Source organism: Leopardus geoffroyi, chromosome B1 (genome assembly GCF_018350155.1).
Source record: "Leopardus geoffroyi isolate Oge1 chromosome B1, O.geoffroyi_Oge1_pat1.0, whole genome shotgun sequence".
NCBI lineage: Eukaryota > Metazoa > Chordata > Mammalia > Carnivora > Felidae > Leopardus > Leopardus geoffroyi.
Window position 1 is genome coordinate 166483258 of NC_059327.1, and position 20486 is coordinate 166503743.

Below are 20486 nucleotides of genomic sequence, written 5' to 3' on the forward strand. Positions count from 1 at the left end.
AGAATAATTTATAGTTGCTTGTTCTCCTATTCAAATAATGAACAAGGAGACATACTAAGTCATGGTTTAAGGAAAATTGACACATATAAACAATGAGAAAAAATTAGTCTTTATTCCATTTCATTTTATACAAGCAGAGCAATCTTCAAAATTTGAACAAGTACCATTTAAAGAAAATTGAAGACAAAATGACAAATAATAGTAATAATAAAAATAGCACGTTGTATAGACAGTCATTGTAACCACTTTAAATACAGTATTTGGTTCAATCCACACGGTACCCTGAGAAGGTAGAAATCATTAATGTCCACATGGTAAAAATGAGAAATGGGGGGGCACAGGGAGATTAATAAATTTATCTGATGTCACACAGTTACTAAAAGGTGGAGGCAAGATTTGAACACAGGTAGTATGACTGTTATTCCTTTTCTGTGTGGTGTAATGAAAGGGGAGGAGGGAGTGGAACAGGTGAGATATGTTCACGGAAACTCTCTCCTCATAGATATCAGGAGTGGAGAAAAGAGTTGCCCCACTTTTTACTCCCATAAACGCATGAAGTTAAACAAAAAGGGGGTTTGGCCCTTGTCTCTCAAGAGAAGTGATCAGCAGTGGGTTTGGACAGTCTCCCATTTTTCAAGATGCCACAGCCACATACTACCCACTTCTCTTTTTAGCCTTTTCTTGGGATCAAGTGTGGACATATAACGTTTGCTTCCAAAGTTCTAAAATGGATCAAACTCATGTATTAATTAAACCCAATCCAAGGCCACTCCAGTTCACTTCCTATTCTGTTTCTTACCCGGTAATATGTCCAACCACCTACTGTAATTTATTAGAGACTGCAGTGAGATTACACAGCATTGAGACTTTCTAAGATGCTAACATTTGAATACACACCCCTGTGAACTTTGCAGAAAGAAATTAAAGTCTAAATATATAACACACTTTTACACTCAAGAAATCAAGTCATTCTTACCCTTTTAATCAAAATTTGACGAAAAAGAAGTGCCTCCTCTCCAACTTCTTTTGTTCAGTCTGCGCTTGAATGATTCTTCATGCTTGAGTAAAGCTGGGTTCTATCAGCAGCTACAGTTTGCGCCGTTCTCTGGAATAAGTCAAATTCTTTTAAATGGTCTGAGAAGTTGTATTAGTTCAACTGCAATTTGTAGCGCCTCCCTTTTTAAACAGTTTGAAAACTTAATAAGGCAAAAAATTCATCATACTCCTCAAATTAAGGTAACAAGCCAAACCTCACTTCTAAAACCAGTTCTCCAGGAAAAACAAACAAAATCCCCCCAACACAACCGAAGAAACAAAAAGCAGTTCCAGGCCCCAGATTTTAATGGTGCCAAAGACCAGAGAAGAAACTCATTATAAGCGAATGGGAACATTCTCTTGGTCGTGACCTTGCCAGGACACCACTCAGTTTGTTCCAGGTGCTCTAAATCCATGATGTGTGAATTTAAACTCAATTGGGAGAACTCTTCGAGCAAGAAGTTAGTTTTGACGCTGGGCAATCACATTTCTGAGGGGATAATCCATTTATGCAGCCAGGCTCCTGTCTCTGAGAGTGACAGCCTGCTTACAAAGTTTAGAAGTTTGCAAAGGTGGCAGCTCAGGGGCCAGGTGCATATTCTGTTGTAAATATGCATTTGCAGGCGTGCGCCATAGTGCACATTTTCAGGGCCTCCTGCCAGGAAACCTGCCTCCTCGCCAAGTTTTCTCCCTTAACCAGGAGTGAACCAATTTAATGTCGTCCTGAAACTGTGAAGAAGAAAGGATTTTGAGTTGGTGGACGATTTTCATGATTTGTCTTCCTACACTTGTTTTCTTGGTCCTACATGCAGAATGGAATGTGGTTCATCTGGTCCAGAGATGTCTGACAATAACAATTAAAAGCTAAATCCTCAGGAGTGCTTAGAGGCATATGCAGAACTTTGCTACCTGGCAACTTAAAAGCAGCAAATACCGCTTTTCCCACTAATATCTAAGAGGACTGGACTCTTTTCCCTGCAATAAAAACATTTGTGTCAGCCAGGAAAAAAAAAAAAAAAAATAGAGGAGGGGGCTGCAGCTTGCTGAATCTGGAACTCTGCCCTTTCTAAGCCCTAAAGTTTTGAGTCTTTACCAGACTCTGTACCTCTACTGAAAATCGAGTGGCCCCGTCCCCCTCTGCTGAGGCGCCCACATTCCGTCCCTGGTTTCAAAACATCTCTCACAGTCCCTCTCTCATTGACACCCCTACTTGAGGATCTTTCCTGAAGCCTATGGACCTTTGTCTAAATTTTTGCTTCCAGGAAAATAAAGCCGTGTACTTTTGGACAAAAAGACCGCAAGCCACAGTCATCTACCAGAGCCAAAATATCATGAGGTTAAGATATTTCCATTTAGTCAATCACAGAATGTAAAAGTGCCTATGAACCTGAAAGTGACCTCGACAAATCATCACGGTCAGAGCACCAAGGCCCAAATCACAACCTTCAGCCACTAAGGCTTTCCATGTGCGGGCTTGGCTCTCCCAAATTCCATTCTTTTGGTCTTAATTTTCGGTATTTCTGGCTGATGCATTTAATGCTGGGTTTTCAACAAAAACACCGCAAAATTACTACTGTTCCTCTCTTACCCTGGTGTAATCTGAAGAAATTGAGAAAAAAAAATCAAGGCCTCAAAATGAGATCAAAATAATAATAGAGACCTAGTTGACAAGAGTGGCTCTCAGTTGGTGAGCTAAATGCTTCTCCTAATCCTGAACCTCAGAACTAGGTGAATTTACGCTCCTAATCACGGGCAATCGAGAGGAATGGAGGGAAGTGTGCACTCTTTGAGGGCAAGTTTTGTAGCAAAAGAGAAAAGAGTGAAATTAAACCACACATGCAGTTATTCTTCCCTAAATAATCAATTAGTTATGTCACCGTCACTTCTACTAGGGTGGAGTGAATGAAGAAGTGGAGAAAGGCCAGAGTATGTGGAGGAAAGACACCTCCTCTTGAAGCCTGGAGTGGGAAAAGGCACTCTCCTCCAGACAGGACCAGTAACATGCCCAATGTTAAATAACTCACATAAGGAAACCGTGGATGTCTGTTCCAAGACTCCTGCTTTTCACAATGACCTGCTACCTGCTGTCTGTGTGTCTACAGGTAACTTAACGACCCAGTCTGATAGCCTTATTGGAATTATTAGTTGCCATCACAGTGGTAATGAGATTACATTTCAAGTATGGGATTCTATGTATCTACTTATATCTCAAGAAATGCCTTGCTAAGATTACTTCATATCCTATAATACTGTGCTCTGAGGCCACGGGCATATTTTTAATTGAAAGGCAGAATTATCCATTTAATTATTTTATCATGTGTCTTTGCTCATTTCATTGACTAATAATTAAAATCAATTCTCTAGGGTTTGGATACCATACTAGAGCTTCTTAAAATGATCCAAATTAGCTGCAATTATACTATTCCTTATTCAAGAATTATTTTAGGAGTCACCAATTCTCAACATTTTGAAATAATATCAACTTCAAATTTTAAAAAATATATGATTAATATATTGATCTTATAACACCTAAGACTTTAAAAAGTGTGCTCACATACATCAATTTCACTTAAACTTCACATCATTCTATAAGTATTATTGTTCTCTTTGTCAGTGGCTCTCCAGAGTCATACTCTTAAGAAATGGCATAAGGCTTGAACTTAGACTGTTATGACTTCTAGGTTAGTGTTTGTTTCATGACACAGGCTTCCTCTATGTAACAGGCAGAGAAGGACTCACACAGATTGGCTAAACTCTATAGACCTAATTAATGTCCAGTTCTGGTGCAGATGAGGTATGTCCTCAAATAACATGTTCCTCAAAGTGCTCTGGAAATTTAGAGTATTAAGTGGTGGTTCAACATTTCCATAAAGATTCATTAATGCATATACTGTATTTCTTCTAGAATCCATTATTGTAAATTATTTGCATAAATTTCACATTACATTATTAACATAACCCAAAGCCTAGGCATATGATAGATTCTGCTTAAGGACCAAATGAAGATGGCGTCTAATATCTGAAACTCTCCAGCGTGAGACTTTCCCATGCAAATGTGACTGCAGAGTTTGGCGTGAATAAAAATTACTGTAAATTAGTATAATAATGAAGAGTAGTTTGTTTCATTGATGCTAGGTAACACGTTCCCTGGTTTCTTTATCATTTTCATATTTTCTTGCAAAAAGTGAACAAATTATGAAATACCAAATGCAAAATCAAATGCATTTATATTTAAAAACCCCTGCAATTTGAGAGAGATTTCTCACGATAAATGATGAATTCGTCCTAAGAATCTAGAGTCATGTGTTGAAGTCTCAGCTCAGCAGTCAGGAAGAAACCCATGAAATTAGCCATAGCACTTTATCTCTTCGGGTCCATTTTGCTAGAATCAGATGTAGAGTCATTTGATTGCACTCGAATGTTTCCTCTATGATTCGTGCATGAAGCGTTGCTGCCATTGGCTAGTGTTTCTGACCATACTCTAGAGAATCATGAAGGAGAATGCTGTTCACCTATGAAGACTGCATTTTTTATTTGCACTACTTAAAGGCAGAATTGCAACCATGGCTTAACATGATTATTGCAGAAAAATATGGCCACATGTTATCTCAAGGGTCATTGAAAATAAGATGAAAGTATGATGTGACCTTCAGTTACTCATGTGAAAAGAAAGAGTTCCAGATGTGGAAACCCGGATTCCCTATACTGCTGTACTAGTAGCAATGGAGATAGGAAGAATGTGTCCCTTGGAAAGAGAGAGGAGGGCCCTCCTGAAAAGAATTCATCATCCATGGTAGTATTTAATCTGTTATCTGCTTCTCTTACTCACCATCTTTGAGGCTTGACCTCTAAAGATTTTTTTTTATTTGTTTCTGTAAGGGGACAGTGATGAATCTTTTTATTTTTATTGGGATGTGATTTGTAGTTTCTTTATTCATCAGTCTTATTTTCTGGAAGGCTCTGCACAAAGCATGAGCCTTTTAAAATTTATAAAACCTAAGGTGTCTGGGTGGCTCAGTTGATTAAGCATCTGACTCTTGGTCAGATCAGGTCATGATCTCGCTGTTCGTGAGGTCGAGCCCCACGTCGGGCTCTGCGCTGACTGCTCAGAACTTGCTTGGGATTCTCTCTCTCCCTCTCTCTGCCTGCCCCCCCCCAAATAAATATATAAACATAAAAAAATAAAATTTCTAGACCCCAGAAGAAAGTATTCGGATTTATCTTTCTTCCCCATCTTTTTCCTCCTGGATCTATTCTTTCTTAATGAGGTCTTCTCTCTCCTCAATGAATGAATAATGAATGAACCAATGAAAAAATGAGACTGTAGAATGGAACGGAGAGAATGCAAGTGGGGAAAAAGTTACCTGAGACACAGTTGATAGGGGAAAACAGAGCTAGAATGCTAGGTATTAGCAAGAAGGGAAATCTGTACACATAAAGTTACAAATCAGATAGATCACTGCAAAGTACTGAAAAGCCTTCATGAAAAACAGCACCAGCCGTCCTAGTTGCCATATATAGATCGATAAAAATAACTAGAAATGACAATCTAGGCAAGCAAATCATTTAATATTTATACTTGCAATGCCAATGACAGCAATAAACATCTCACTAGCCTTCACATCATCACTAAACACAAAAAGGTAAGAGAAGGGTCATGATTTCCTTCCTGCTCTGTTCTCACTCAGCCTTATTCAGCATATTGTTATCTTCTCAGGGGACAGGTTATACACCTGACCTGCATTAGAAAAGTTAGCAAGTGAAATGAGATTTCCCCTAAGCCTCTAACAGTGTTCTTTGGAATATATTTGAAAGCTTATCCTTTAATATAGTAATATTCCATTCTCTACACTTTTATTACTTTGCAGTTGAATCCAATCCCCACAGTCAGCACAGAGGCACACAATGAAACAGTATGTTACTACCTCATGGAGAAACATATTGGTGTTCACACACACACACACACACACACACACACTTATTTTCTTTATACGGCCAAGGGGTTTATATGGCAAACAGAGAAGGGAAGAATTAGATCTAGACCCAGATTTTGATGGAATTATACCTCAGCTGCGTATATTCTACTAGTTTCAGTGGAACTTCACATGCAGTACATTTATGCACCCATCGTTAATCACAGATTGCCCTCTTCCTTCCCAAACATTTTCACTTGCTAAATCCTATCTATCTTCACAAACTAACTAAGGTTATTTACAACCCATGAGACAGTTCTAGACCAATCCAGATGCAGACATGTCTTTTTTTCCTAAACTTATGGCACTTCTGGTTATTATCAAAATCAATCACTTGCAAATGCACCAGGCACATTCTTGAGATACTGTAAAACTTGCTTTCAAATTCTGTTCTATTTCACTTAATTTTGTATAAATTGAAGCTAAGTAGTTTATTTTTATGTATGTTATTCTTTGCATAAGATCCACTACTAAAAGCCAACTGCCATGTCATGAGTAATAGCTCCAGAAAGGTGTTTTCTAAAGTTTCATGTGGTGTTGAATTTTACATTTTTCACTAGGGCAGCAAAGGGGAAATGAAAGAAGAAAACATTAATAATGCAGAAAAAGAGACTGAGGCAAAAGAATAAATACGCTCTAGATAAGATTTGAACTTCATGTAAAGGAAGCACTCAGGAGAGCAGGGCACAGAGATAAGAATGTATGAAGGGAACGGAGTCAATAATGGGTCTGGAGAGACAAGAATTGAGCCTCAGAGAGAATCTAGAAGGATAATAGGGACACAAGTGTGCCAATAGCTCTAGAAGTAAAGCATTTGAATGAATCTCTGCTTCTCAGAAACTGTTAAGAGATTAAAACATGGAGATTTAGCTAAACTTTCAGTTTGCACATATAATTTCTTGAATTAATTTCTGATTTTTTTCTCTTAACTTTTTTTTTCTCCCTCATATTAAGACCATTTGCAAAAAAGGATCGTTTTCTACTCAATATGTCATGTTTCCCAGAGCACTGAGTCCTATAGGCTCAGGCTTATGCAATAGGATTTTCCTCAAGCAACTTCAGGGTTATGGTTCCAGAATTATGCCTTATTTATCTTATCTATACCTCAATAGTGAAGTCCTTGAGATCAACAACTATTTTTAGTCATGTTATAGACTGAATATTTGTGTCCCTTAAAAATTCATATATTAAAACCCTAATCCCATTAAGATGGTGTTTGGAGGTGGGGCCTTTGGAAACAATTAGGTCATGAGAGTGGAGCCCTCATGAAAAAGATTAGTGTCCTTCTAGGAAGAGGTCAGAGAGCTAGCTAGCTCTCTTTTAGCCACATGAGCCTACAATGAGCTGGTAGCTATCTGCAACATGGAAGAGGGATCTCACCAGAACCTGACTATGCTGGCACTCCAATCTCTGACTTATTGCCTCCAAAATGATAGAAACACATTTCTATTGTTGATTAGCTACTCAGTTAATGGTATTTTGTTATAGCAGCCCAAGCTAAGACATCATCCTTATATTCCCCTAAAACCTATCGCAATACTTTTCATATGGTAGATATTCCATTAATGTTGATTAACCTGTCCTTCTTAATTCTGCATACTTAACACTTAATATATGAGTATTCAAATATCTTTTTCTGAATGATGTAACCCTGTCTAGTTAATAAAAAATCATTAAAAATTCAATCACATCAGTAATGTATCTTGAGTGCAATGAAAAGTCAGGTGGGCGGAAAGATAATACACCAAAGGATTCTTTTTCATCATTATTTCAGTTTTGAGCTGCGATTGGAATTGCCTTTGAAAACATTTGTACTTCTCGTTTAGATGAGCTCTGTGACATGCAGAGAAAGATGAAAAACAATCTCTGTGTGAAGTCGCATATGAGGGGTTAGTCCTAAATTTACCAGCCACTAATTCCTTTGAGTGATCGTATTTGTTCTTTGATTACACATAACCTTACTGATTTCAAAGCAAAAGAGCAGGAGGAGATGACAATGCTTGAATCACACAACAGCCTCAGGTGGTGCCTCTGGCACTGAAGAGCTAACGTTCCATTTCCAAATCTCAAAATATATGAGACATAACTAGACTTTGGACAAATCTCATGCAGTGGCAACAGCCCGTGGCAATACAAGGCTAAATACCAAGCAGAAGACAGTTTGTTTATTGTGGATGGGAGCCCATGGAGCCCTGATGAGGAGTGTGAAGGGGCGAAGTAGGAACTCACTGACTTACGGTTGGTTTCCTGGGGAAAGTTTAGTGGCGTAAAGAACCATGGGGGCAATGCCTCTGAAACATGGGAAAGGTCTTTGCCGAGCAAGAATGGATTCTTTCTTCAGAACGGGAGTTAAAACTCTTTCTTATTATTGTTTGAACAAAGAACAATATTCCCACAGAGTGGCTGGTAATGACCGAGAGCAATGTGGTGAAATATAATAATTGCAGAAGAGACTAGAGAAAATAAAGTCTTCCCTAGGAATAAGGGATCAAAATAGTGAAGTCTTGTGTTGAACAAGCACATAAAATTATACTTTACATCATTTTATTCTATAAATGTTTAATTTATCATTTTTGTTTTTTATACTAGTTCACATTTGTTAAGTGATTACCATATGCCAAGTACTGTATTGAATATTTCACAATAGTATTGCTTTTAAGCCTCATTGATAATCATAGAAAACATGTACAATTATCAATTCCATTTTTTAATGTAGGGAATTGGAGGAGTACCTGGTTGGCTGAGTCGGTTGAGCATCAGACTTTGGCTCAGGTCGAGATCTCAGGTTTGTGAGTTCGAGCCCCCTGTTGGGCTCTCTGCTATCAGTATGGCTCCCACTTTGGATCCCCTATCGCTCTCTCTCTGCCCCTCCCTTGCTTGTGCTCTCCCTCTGTCTCTCTCAAAAATAAATAAATAAACTTAAAAAAAAAAGGGGTGGGAATTGGAGCTTAGAGAAGTTAACAACTAGTTATTTCAACAATAAGACTTGAAGCCAGTTCTAACTCCAAATCGTATGTTCATAATCACTAATGTGGACTATCCCTGAAGCAAGAAACAGACATTTTTAAATTTATTTATTTATTTATTTGTTTGTTTGTTTATTTTAGAGAGAGAGTGTGTGTGAGCAGAGGAGAGGGGCAGAGGGGGAGAGAGAAAGAGAATCTTAAGCAAGTTCCCTGCTCAGCATGGAGTCTGATGCAGGGCTCGATCCCACAACCCTGGGATCTGAAATCAAGAGTGGGTTGCTCACCTGACTGAGCTACCCAGGCACCCCAAGAACCAGACCTTTTAACATGGACTGTGATGATCTGTAGTAAAACTGTGCACTAGAGAAAGCATTCAGATGGGACAAAATTTGTTTCTTAATAATGTGGCACTGGAGACTTCTATCAGGAATCAAGAATTATTGTATATCCTTGTTCCATTAATTGTATGTAAGTATATACATATATATATACATATATATATACATATATACATATGTCTCATGTATAAACATATATGTGTTTCACTTAGACATATTTTATTATAGTGTGTCTCAACTTAGATTCATTTATTCTCAAAAAAATGGTTACTTTTATAGATTCGTTAGTTGAAAGAGACCTACCAGATATTATCATATAAGGGTACTGTAATGCTTAATTTTATGTGTCAACTTTATTGGTCATGGGATGCCCAGATTAAACATTATTTCCAGGTGTGTTTGTGAGGGTGTGTCTGGATAAGATTAGCATTTGAATCAGTAAACTCAGTAAATAACTCTCCCCGTTGTGGGTGGACATCATCAATAACTTGATGTCCTGAATAGAACAAAAGTTGAAGGAAGAAAGAATTCACCCCTTATTTTTTCTGCCTCACTCCTGGAGTGGGACATCTGATCTCATCTTTTCTTGCTATCAGAGTATGATTTATGTATTGGTTACCTTGGCTCTCAAGCTGTTGGACTCCAACTGGAATATACCACCAGCTTTCCTGGGGAGCTCCAGTTTGCAGATGGCAGATCATTGAACCTCTAGGTCATGTAATTGTGTGAACTAGTTATCTATCTATCTATCTAGCTAGCTAGCTATCCTCTATCTATCTATCCATCCCTTATCTATCAATCTTCTATCTATCAATCTATCAATATCATTTATCTATCTTCTATCTATATATTATTGGTAGCTTCTATCTAAATATTTTATATATATATAGATTTTTTTTCTTGGTTCCATTTCTCTGGAGAGCATTATTACAAACACTTAGGTTAGGCAATAAAGACTTCAGTACCCAGAAAAGATAAAGGAAAGTAAACAAAACCCATACAGAATCCTGCCTCAACAAGAATGTTCTGGGAGGAAGGGCGCTGTGAGCTACTCCTACAACTATGAGCAGTTAGTCAATAGCATTGTAAACAAAGGCTGCTGTGTTTTGTAGTTCATAGCAATTCAATTAGAAATAAATTTAACGCTTTTTTCTCCCTTGTGAAAACTGCCTTCACTTCACTAAACTTAAGACTGGTGGTCCCAGGGTGTACAAGTGTCTTGACATTGCTGAGTTGTAGTAAAGTCTTCAAATCTTCTTGCCATGTCTTTGCAGAATACAATGCATTCATATACTAACTCATCTGTTTGTTCCTTTAGGCATTCACAACAACGTGTGGAATAGTACATGCCCGGCATGTTTTTCACGTTAACAAGGAAGTGATGTGCAAACGGGCACATTCCTTGTGCTAACAAACACATAAACGAACAAATATGCAACATAATACCAGTTATAAGTGATAAGAGAATGAATAAACCTGAGAAAGGAAAGACAGGGTATGTAGGAAGTTGGAGTGCTATTTAAAATAAGGTGTTCAAAGATGGCCTCAGTGAGGAAGTAGCAGTTGAGTAACATCATGAATAAGACAAAGCAGCTAGGGAAAGAATCTTAGGTAAAGACATTCCAGGCTAAACAAAAAATCACAAACACTTAAATGGAAGCCCTGCTAAATATATATAAGGTTTGGTGAGGAATCTAGAGTGCCAGCACAAAATGAGAAATAAGGAATAAGGTTGGAGTAATAATCAGGGACCAGATTGATTATAGCCTTGCTCACCGTGGATTTTGTTCTAAGAGTGACAAGATGTCATTGAGGGTTTTGGGTTGGATGTAGCAAGATCTGATTTGTGTTTAACAAATAAGATTTTTATTTGTTAGACTAGATAGCACACCATGTAGATAAGTCCTCTACTACTCTAAAGTCATAGAAAAACAGACTCATCACTTAGTTTTCTGAAGAACGTGTCAGTTTTTAAAAATGTTTTATTTATTTTTGAGGTGAGGTAGAGCAGAGAGTGGAGGACAGAGGAAGCAAAGTGGGCTCTGTGCTGACAACAGAAAGCCCAATGCAAGGCTCAAACTCATGAACCACAGGATCATAAATTGAGCAGAAATCAGATGCTTAACTGACTGAGCCACCCAGGCACCTCTATTGTCATTTTTAAAGAGGATTATATCATTGTCAGTTGCTCTATTGTTGAGGTGTTTTTTTTTCCTTTCAATTGAATTGACTTAACATATATACAGAAAAGTTATATGGATCATAAATGTACAGCTTAATAATTTATTACAAGGTAATTAGAACTGCAAAGGTATTGTTGTGTCAGGAAATAGAGTATTTCCATTGTTTTAGGAAACTTCACTTGTGACTTCTCCCAATCAGACTCCTTCCCTCCTGCCAAAGGTATTATTATCCTGACTTCTAAAAGCACAAATTTGATCTGTTTTAAAAGTAGAGATGGAATCATCGCAATAATTAATCGAGACCTGGCTTCTTTTGTTCAACATTGTATTTGTAGGATTTGGCATTGGAGACCCATCTTTAATGCATCAATTTATTAATTGATCTTCTAATCTTTATTGTGTTTCTTCTACATTCTTTTGTGTTCAGTTCTCTTTTTAATGCCAGAAAGTCTATTTTTTTTCTCTTTGTCCTAAAATGTGTCCTTTTGGGCCCTGAACCAAACCCCAATGTGTTTACCACAGCCTCTAATCCTTAGTGGCCTCTTGACTGGAGTTTTTGTCCTTGCTGTACATGAATCTCTCCAATGCTGTGCTCGAATTCTCAGTCTCTCAGTGATCTTCTCTATAATTGGCATATGCCTCTCGAGAAAATATGGCCCTGTATTCTGGATTTACCTTCATGGGTTTTCCTTTTCTCACAGATCTTTACCTTACAATTTTCTGCCTTGGGAAGGCTTTAGCATCACCAAACAGGTTATTTTTTGTTCCAGATTGTCTCATTCTTCCTAGTGAGAATGCAGATATGAACAAATGGGTTCACCTTTACCAGAACATTTTGATACAGTTTTAATCATTTTTTAAGATAGCCAATATTCTGAGCGCCTTGAATTTACTGTAAGTGTTGTCATCAATTTAGGGTTTTACTGACTATTTTTAAATGGGAACCTCTTCATCCACAAATGGAGTGGCTTTCCAAAACCACTGAAAGAAAAGGATAAACCTCTGAAAGAAAAGGATAAAACCACTGAAAGAAAACTGAAGAAAAGGATAAATTTTTTCTCATTTTTACTAATTCTGTTCTGGAAAAAAACTCTAGGAAATCACATATAGGACTTCTAAGTGCTGAATTTAAAATTATGTTTCCTTGAAAAGAAAGGCAAACTTTAAGCACAATCTTTACAAGTATTTCCGGTCATTCAGAAATAAGTTTAATAGTGACTATAAACCAAATTAACTTGAAGAAGAGAACATCTGATATTCTAACACCTGATAAAAGATCTTGGAGAGAACACTCATATTAAGATGAAATGTGTCTATAAAGTTATTTTGTTCCATTGTGAACTTTTTTTCTAACTTCATAGATAAGCAAGGAGAAGTAATTCCTCTACGTCACACAGCAAAGACGTGACAGGGATGGACTTCAAACTGTCCTAACTGCTATAAATATTCTCAGATGACTCATAGCATCACCAAACCCTCTTTAAATCTTAGTCCCTGCCTAGTTGCTATGTTCTTCTTTCCCAGTGTTTCCTAATAAAATTTCTTGAAAATAAAAGAGCAAGGCCTCCTCTGTGAACTTCCTCACTTCCTCTCTTCACAGTTGAACTATTAAGGATCACTTATATTCCTAAGTTTGGGGATTTTATGAAGCTCACCAGACAAATAATAATTTAAATCAATGGGTGAAGATATTAAAGACTGGATTCTTGCTTTAGCTGTAAGGTTGGACGAAATTATTTCAAGATCACCTGCCGAGTTCAATAGTATAATGTTAAAACCAACTCCCAGTTGTCTTATTATTTAAAATAAATAATTTTAAATATTTTGAAAATAACAGTTTATAATAGTGATAGTGATTTTTTTCAAATATAAGATGCATTAATGTGCAAGTTACTTAAATCATTTTTGAAATTTGTATGGACAACATAATGCTCCAGGACTATTTTCTCTTCCTATTTGACACTTACACTTCTCTTTCTAAATATATATAGTTTGTTTTGCTACAAATAGTCTATCTTTTGAGCCCAGCCAATATGGTATCTGATAATGACTCTCTGACATCAATCAGCAGTGCATTTTTCTCCAGAATATGGTATAGTCTATGTGTAATGTGTATTGTTTTGTGGTACATAAGTATCGATGTGGTAATTAAAGCAAATAGCCAGTGTAGTCATGTGCTATTAGGGGTTGGGATTAGAATAAAAGATGATTATTATATTAATATTTCAGGTGGCAGGGGCGCCTGGGTGGCGCAGTCGGTTGAGCGTCCGACTTCAGCCAGGTCACGATCTCGCGGTCCGTGAGTTCGAGCCCCGCGTCAGGCTCTGGGCTGATGGCTCAGAGCCTGGAGCCTGTTTCCGATTCTGTGTCTCCCTCTCTCTCTGCCCCTCCCCCGTTCATGCTCTGTCTCTCTCTGTCCCAAAAATAAATAAACGTTGAAAAAAAAAATTAAAAAAAAAAAATATTTCAGGTGGCAGAATACATCTACAAGATGCATATACTGTCTTTCAGATGCATATACTCATCCCAGATTTCATAACTAAAAACCTAACTACATTTATCTAACATGAATCTGCATGACTTTCCCACAGATTGCTTGAGATTTGTTGGATTATAGAGAGAAGAAGGGTAGAAGGCAGAGTATAATACTGTAAGGGGAGAATCAAATCAAATAAACACTGAACCCTTCCATCTATACTCAAACAACAGGTTAGATGCTACAGGTTATAGACAGGTCAGATGCCTGACCTCAAAAAGCAAGGGGGCAAGACAATGCACATGCTTTTTAATTGAACATCACAATATAATAGTGTATTAGTTTCTTGTTGCTGCTGTGACAAATTGTCATCAACAGTGGATTAAAACAACAGAAATTTATTATCTTACAGTTCTGTAGCTTTGAAGTATCACCTGGCTAAAATAAAGACATCTCTCAGCGTTTTTATCTTTCTGGAAGCTCTAAGGGGAGAAATGATTTCTTCACCTTTTCCACTTTCCAGAATCTGTCTGCATTCATCCTCTTGGGGCTCCATTACTCTATCTTCAAAGTCAGCAATATCAGAGTTCTTTCTGAACCTTCTTCTATCATTGTATCTCCATCTGATATCAGAAGAGAAAGATTCTGCACTTTTAAGAACTCATATGCTTAGACTGGTCTCACCTGGATAATCCAAGGTAACATATTTCAATATTCTTAACTTTTATCATAACTTCAAAGTCCCTTTTGCTATGTAAGGTGACATTCCAGGTTTTGAGAATTAGAGCGTGGATATCTTTGGGAGCCATTATCTTGCCTACCGTAAGTCCTGAAAGGTAGTTTAAAAACGAAGCTTATGTTACGGTTTGGAGAAAGAGAGAGAAAGTTAGTTGGCAGGATGTAAAGGAAGAATTTATCAAGGAAGTGGAGTATGATCCTTGAAAAGTTTGCTTTTTGATTTTTTTTTTTTTTTCTGACTCTTGGATCAATTTTACTTCAGAAAAACCAAGTATTTTATCAAGGTTTTGCAAGCATAGGTGATAACATTATTTACATTATCTCATATTATGCTCAAAACAATCCTACTAGAGAGGTATGATTATTATCCTTGTTATATAGATAAAGAAAAATCAAGTAAATTACCCCAAATCACATACCTTGTATGTATTGAAACTGAATGCAAACTTACATAATTGACACCTGTGTCCACAGTTAATCACCATACTCTACACCCCTTGTTTACATTTTCCTTTGAATTTCTATGTTTGTTGCAGTATTTTCTTAAGACAAAAGGAAAATTATTTATTTTTTATGTATTTGTTTATTTATCTTGAGAGAGAGGGTGAAAGAGAACACGAGCAGGCTCTAAGCTGCCAGTGCAGAACCCCATGTGGCACTCAAACTCAGGAACTGCGGGATCATGACTGAGCTGAAATCCAGAGTTGGATACTTTTTTTTTTTTTTTAATTTTTTTTTTTCAACGTTTATTTATTTTTGGGACAGAGAGAGACAGAGCATGACCGGGGGAGGGGCAGAGAGAGAGGGAGACACAGAATCGGAAACAGGCTCCAGGCTCTGAGCCATCATGAGCCATCAGCCCAGAGCCTGACGCGGGGCTCGAACTCACGGACCGCGAGATCGTGACCTGGCTGAAGTCGGACGCTTAACCGACTGCGCCACCCAGGCGCCCCCAGAGTTGGATACTTAACACAGTGAGCCACCAGGTGCCCCTGTAGTATTTTCCTTTTTTTTTTTTTTAAGTTTATTTATTTATTTTGAGAGAGAGAGAAAGCATGAGTGGAGGAGGGGCAGAGTGTGGGAGAGAGAGAGAATCCTGAGCAGGCTTCTACCCTGTCAGCCCAGAGCCCAACGGTGGGGCTCGAACTCATGAACCACAAGGTCATGATCTGAGCCGAAGACAGACACTTAACCAATTGAGCCACCCAGGCATCCCTAGTATTTTCTTTTCCTTTCTTTCTCTTTTTTAGTGTTTATTATTATTATTTTATTTTATTTTATTTTATTTATTTTATTTTTGAGACAGAGAGACAGAGCTGAGCGGGAAAGGGCACAGAGAGGGAGACACAGAATCTGAAGCAGGTTTCAGGCTCCGAGCTGTCAGCACAGAGCCCAAAGCGGGGCTTGAATTGACAAACCATGAAATCATGACCTGAGCCAAAGTCTGATGCTTAACCAACTGAGCCACCCAGGTGTCCCTAGTATTTTCCTTTTCAAAACCATATTTATTTTTTAGAGAATAAAATATGACATTTGATGTTCCTTACTTGATATTTTTGTTATTTTCAAATGTATTGGTTTGTCTTTTCATGTTTATAATTTTCTTACTCCTTTTTTCTTCAAAGTTATTTTTTTTCAAACATCTGGCGTTGAATGCTTAATTATTTTCTTCAAAAAGTGTAAAGCATGAAATTAACTTCAGAGTATAAATTTTAACATGTTTCAAAAATATTGACAGGCAGTATTCTCATTCTATTTATTTTAAGAAGGTTGGTAATTATATTGTTGAAGGTTTTCCCCCGTGGCAATTCATGATTATTACAGACAAATAAAAATCAAGAAAATAAATAAATAAATAAATAAATACTCTTACCACCTAGAGATCTAGAGATCTCAAAATTATTCTGGGTAGTCATTTGGTAAGCAGGCATCAAAGACTCTTTTTTTTTTCTTTGTATACATTTACAAAAGTAATGTAACATGTAAACTGCTTATAATGCTTCACTTTCCTTACAAAAATATATGATAGAGATGCTATTATGTCAACAAATCTATCTTTTATCATCCCTGCTGATTGCAAGGTAAGCCTTCAATGAAGATTATTATAATGTATCTAACTAATCATCCATAATGAGGCATTTTTTCCCAATTTTTCATCAGTGTAAACAACACAGTAATGAGCATTTATGTACTTCTGTCTCTGTCTGTTTATCTATCCTCCCCATATATGTTATTTGCCTCTCTGATTATGTGCTTTGGATATAACAGTATATAGTATATAGCTGAGTATGTGAGTCCTTGCTTCCATTTTCTTGGAATTGAATCTCTTTACTTCCCACTCAAAATGTGAGTTTAGGCTAGTCACCTAGGCTCTCTGTGACTGAGTTATCTCATGCATGTCTAAGTAATAATATTGACCTCATAGGATTTTAGTGAGAATTAAACATGACAATTCATGTTAACTACTCACAAAAGTGCCTGACAAATATTGTCAATAAATGTGAGCTGTTATCATTTGGATTTATTTCTAGAAATGAATTTCAAAAGGTCAGAAAGAATTCACACTTTATTGTGATGTAAGATTGCTAACATACCATTTGAACACAGAAGATTTTTTTTTTTTTTACGTTTATTTATTTTTGAGACAGAGAGAGACACAGCATGAATGGGGGAGGGGCAGAGAGAGAGAGAGACACAGAATTGGAAGCAGGCTCCAGGCTCTGAGCCATCAGCCCAGAGCCCGACGCGGGGCTCGAACTCACGGACCGCGAGATCGTGACCTGAGCTGAAGTCGGACGCTTAACCGACTGAGCCACCCAGGCGCCCCGAGAAGATGTTTACAAGATAGTTTCTCCTACAGTAAATAGGCCCTTTAAAAACAAAAACAAAAACAAAAACAAAAACAAAAACAAAACATTGAAATGGAAGCTGCTTTTTTTTCCCTTTCTGGTTGTAGGCATTGAATCCAAAGAACAGTTCTAAAGTAATAGAATATATCAGGGAAAAGTATCTAGAGAAAGAGATGGAAAATTCTGCCACTTTGAGAATGAAAGAAAAAGTAATAACATATAAATCTAGAAACATCATTAATATTCAATATGTATTTCTAATTGTTCTATTGTTCTCAATCCAGTTAATGCCCATATCACAGTATGTGTACAAATATCATCTTAGGGAGTCATTTCATCTGTCTGTAAGAGTATTAGGAGAATTTATATTTAACAAATAAAGCTTTACTTCAAATAATAGAATTGTTGCATTTATAAAGGAGGCTTATATTAAAGAAGTGTAAAAATACCATCTGTCTTTATTTTGTGAATACTGTTAATGCACTCAGTTAGCCATGGAATATTCTGCTGGATAGGTTTTTGTCAGAAAAAGATGGAATCATTTCTGTAGATAGCCTATGATGTTTTCCAAAAAATCACTTATACTGCATACATTTATGCCAACAGTCTTAAGTAATAATCTAAATAAACATTTTTTGGACTAAATACAATTCATTGCCAAATGGTTCATTGGTCTGTCATTGTGGGTGAACCCTAGATTACTTCAGGGGCAGAGAGATTTATTGACATTAGGAAGGCTATGTATCTAACACTCTTATATCCATATGGAGTTCTCATCAATTTCACCATGGGCTAATGATAACATGACACACAGACTTTGTGGTTAGGCCAGAGTATGATTTAATTTTACGTAATTAACAATTCGTAAAAAATAAATATATTGTTAAATGAAAGACATTTAGGTTAAAAGAGCATAATCAAAGAGCATTAAAGAAAAACCTACATTTGCTTACTAAGTAGCACAAGTAAGCCTTTCATATAGACCTTAGGCTCTCCTGTGTACTTTTCTTCTCCCTTGTGTTAATGTTAGTAAGTGAAATATAATGATCCTATGGAGATAATTATCTCTTTTATTCTTAAGTATAAAATGAACTCTCATTACTTGCTTTTACGACCTTAAATATATTTAGGTGGGGCTAATATCCAAGGTTTACTGCTAGAGATCACTAGTATATGTAACCATCAGCATGCTATATTGCCTATCTCATTTAAAAACTGGTATCATATGACTTCTACCACCAGCTGGGATAGAGTAACAGGGACTGGATTTACCCTCTTATTTGGAACAACTGAAATACTGTATAAAATATAAGAAACAATAGTTTCATGATTGTATATCAGGCAAAAAAAAGACCATGATCCTTGAGCATGGTGAGAGCTATAGTTGGCCCAGAGTAACACTTGGAGAGAGTTTCCAGGCTGCAGTACAGAAAGTGAAAACCAGGAAAAAGCCAGTGGTCTCCTGCATTGAGGATATGGGGCTGGAAGTAGTTTTACTTACTAAATGGGGAGCAGATAGAGTTGGCAGGACAGAGTGGTAGAGAGAAGAGATTCATGGAAAATGAGCTCTGAAAATCTGCAGAAGGTCTGGATTCTGGAGTCTTCAGCTGATATGGATCAGTGGATGTAGGTCAAGAAACTGCCCCAGGCTGGGGAAAAAAGAAAATGCCCCAAAGAGTAACAAAAAACAATACCAAGAACTCACACAAACCAGGAAAAATGCGTGTTCCCAGCAGCCAAAGAGGATAAATCTCACAATTCATCGGGCAATGAGTAGTAGACTCAGACAAACTTTGCTTCAGGAATGGGGCAAAATTAGCCTTAAACTAAATGCTTTTCTGATCCTGCCAAGCAAAAACTAAATGTTTTGAAGTAAATTAACCTTATCATAAAATAAATTTCAAGAATACTTATAGATAAGTGCAACAATATATTTTACATGTATATACATATATATATACACACACACATACATATCTATACTATAAACATAGTCCATATATGTATGCACATATATACACACTATATGGACAACTGATATTGCATGTTTTGATGAACAATACATTTTCAAGTAGATAGCCACATTATAGATGAATACTCTATTAGAAGCGTGGTGCCTTCATTTCAATCTGCTGATTAATACTATTTTAGGATTCTGACCAAAAAAGAGAATGGCAAATATGTGAATTATACCTCTACACCAAATGATAACGTGATACATGACACAAAGGATTTACATTGTAAAATGCATTTTGGCAGAATTATACTTTCATCTGGCACACTGAAGCCAGAACACATTGAAGTAGATCATTTCACATAGTGCCACCAATACAGTTTATCACATTAAATTAATAATTTGCAGGATTAATTCAACTAGGCTTGCAGTGTTCTTTGCTTTCACCCTTAAAATTTTTATAGTTTTAAAGCAGTCATAAGCATAATGAGTTTATACCTAGTTTTATTTTTCTGCATGTCAGATAAATAATTTCACTGAGACAACATGAGATTTTTTGAAAAAAATTCACATAGTAATTAATTTAGACTTTTACAGATCTCTTGTACTATATACATGGAGAAGAAGTTCCTACCATCGGAGAGGATGGTAATCATGTCTAAACACATTGTAACTATTAACTTTGGAAGAGAGTCTTGAATTCAAAGTGGAAATATGTTATCTCTTTTTGGTCTCAATAATTTTCTTCTTTTCCTCTATTAAAATGCAACTGTTTGGCATTCCATTTACTTTCCATATCTGTGCTGTGTAAAGTACAAAACAAACAAAAACAAAACAAAACAAAAACTTGTGCCTCGCCAGAAATTTCAACCCAATATCTGTAGGAGATGGAGGTTTGGGGGGGAGGGTAGACCTCTTGTTTCCTCTTGTTACTAAAATCGTGCTTCCTTGCCAGTGTATTTCACTAGTGCAGC

General features: G+C 36.8%; 1 long non-coding RNA gene across 1 annotated transcript in view; it reads right to left on the minus strand.

The window, feature by feature from the left end:
* Nucleotides 1–961: 961 nt before the first annotated feature.
* Nucleotides 962–20486, minus strand: part of LOC123596038 — a 30734-nt gene continuing 11209 nt past the window's right edge. The window contains exon 2 of the long non-coding RNA XR_006711495.1: nucleotides 962–1105. This is a non-coding gene — a long non-coding RNA (uncharacterized LOC123596038). The remainder of the gene's footprint in view (nucleotides 1106–20486) is intronic.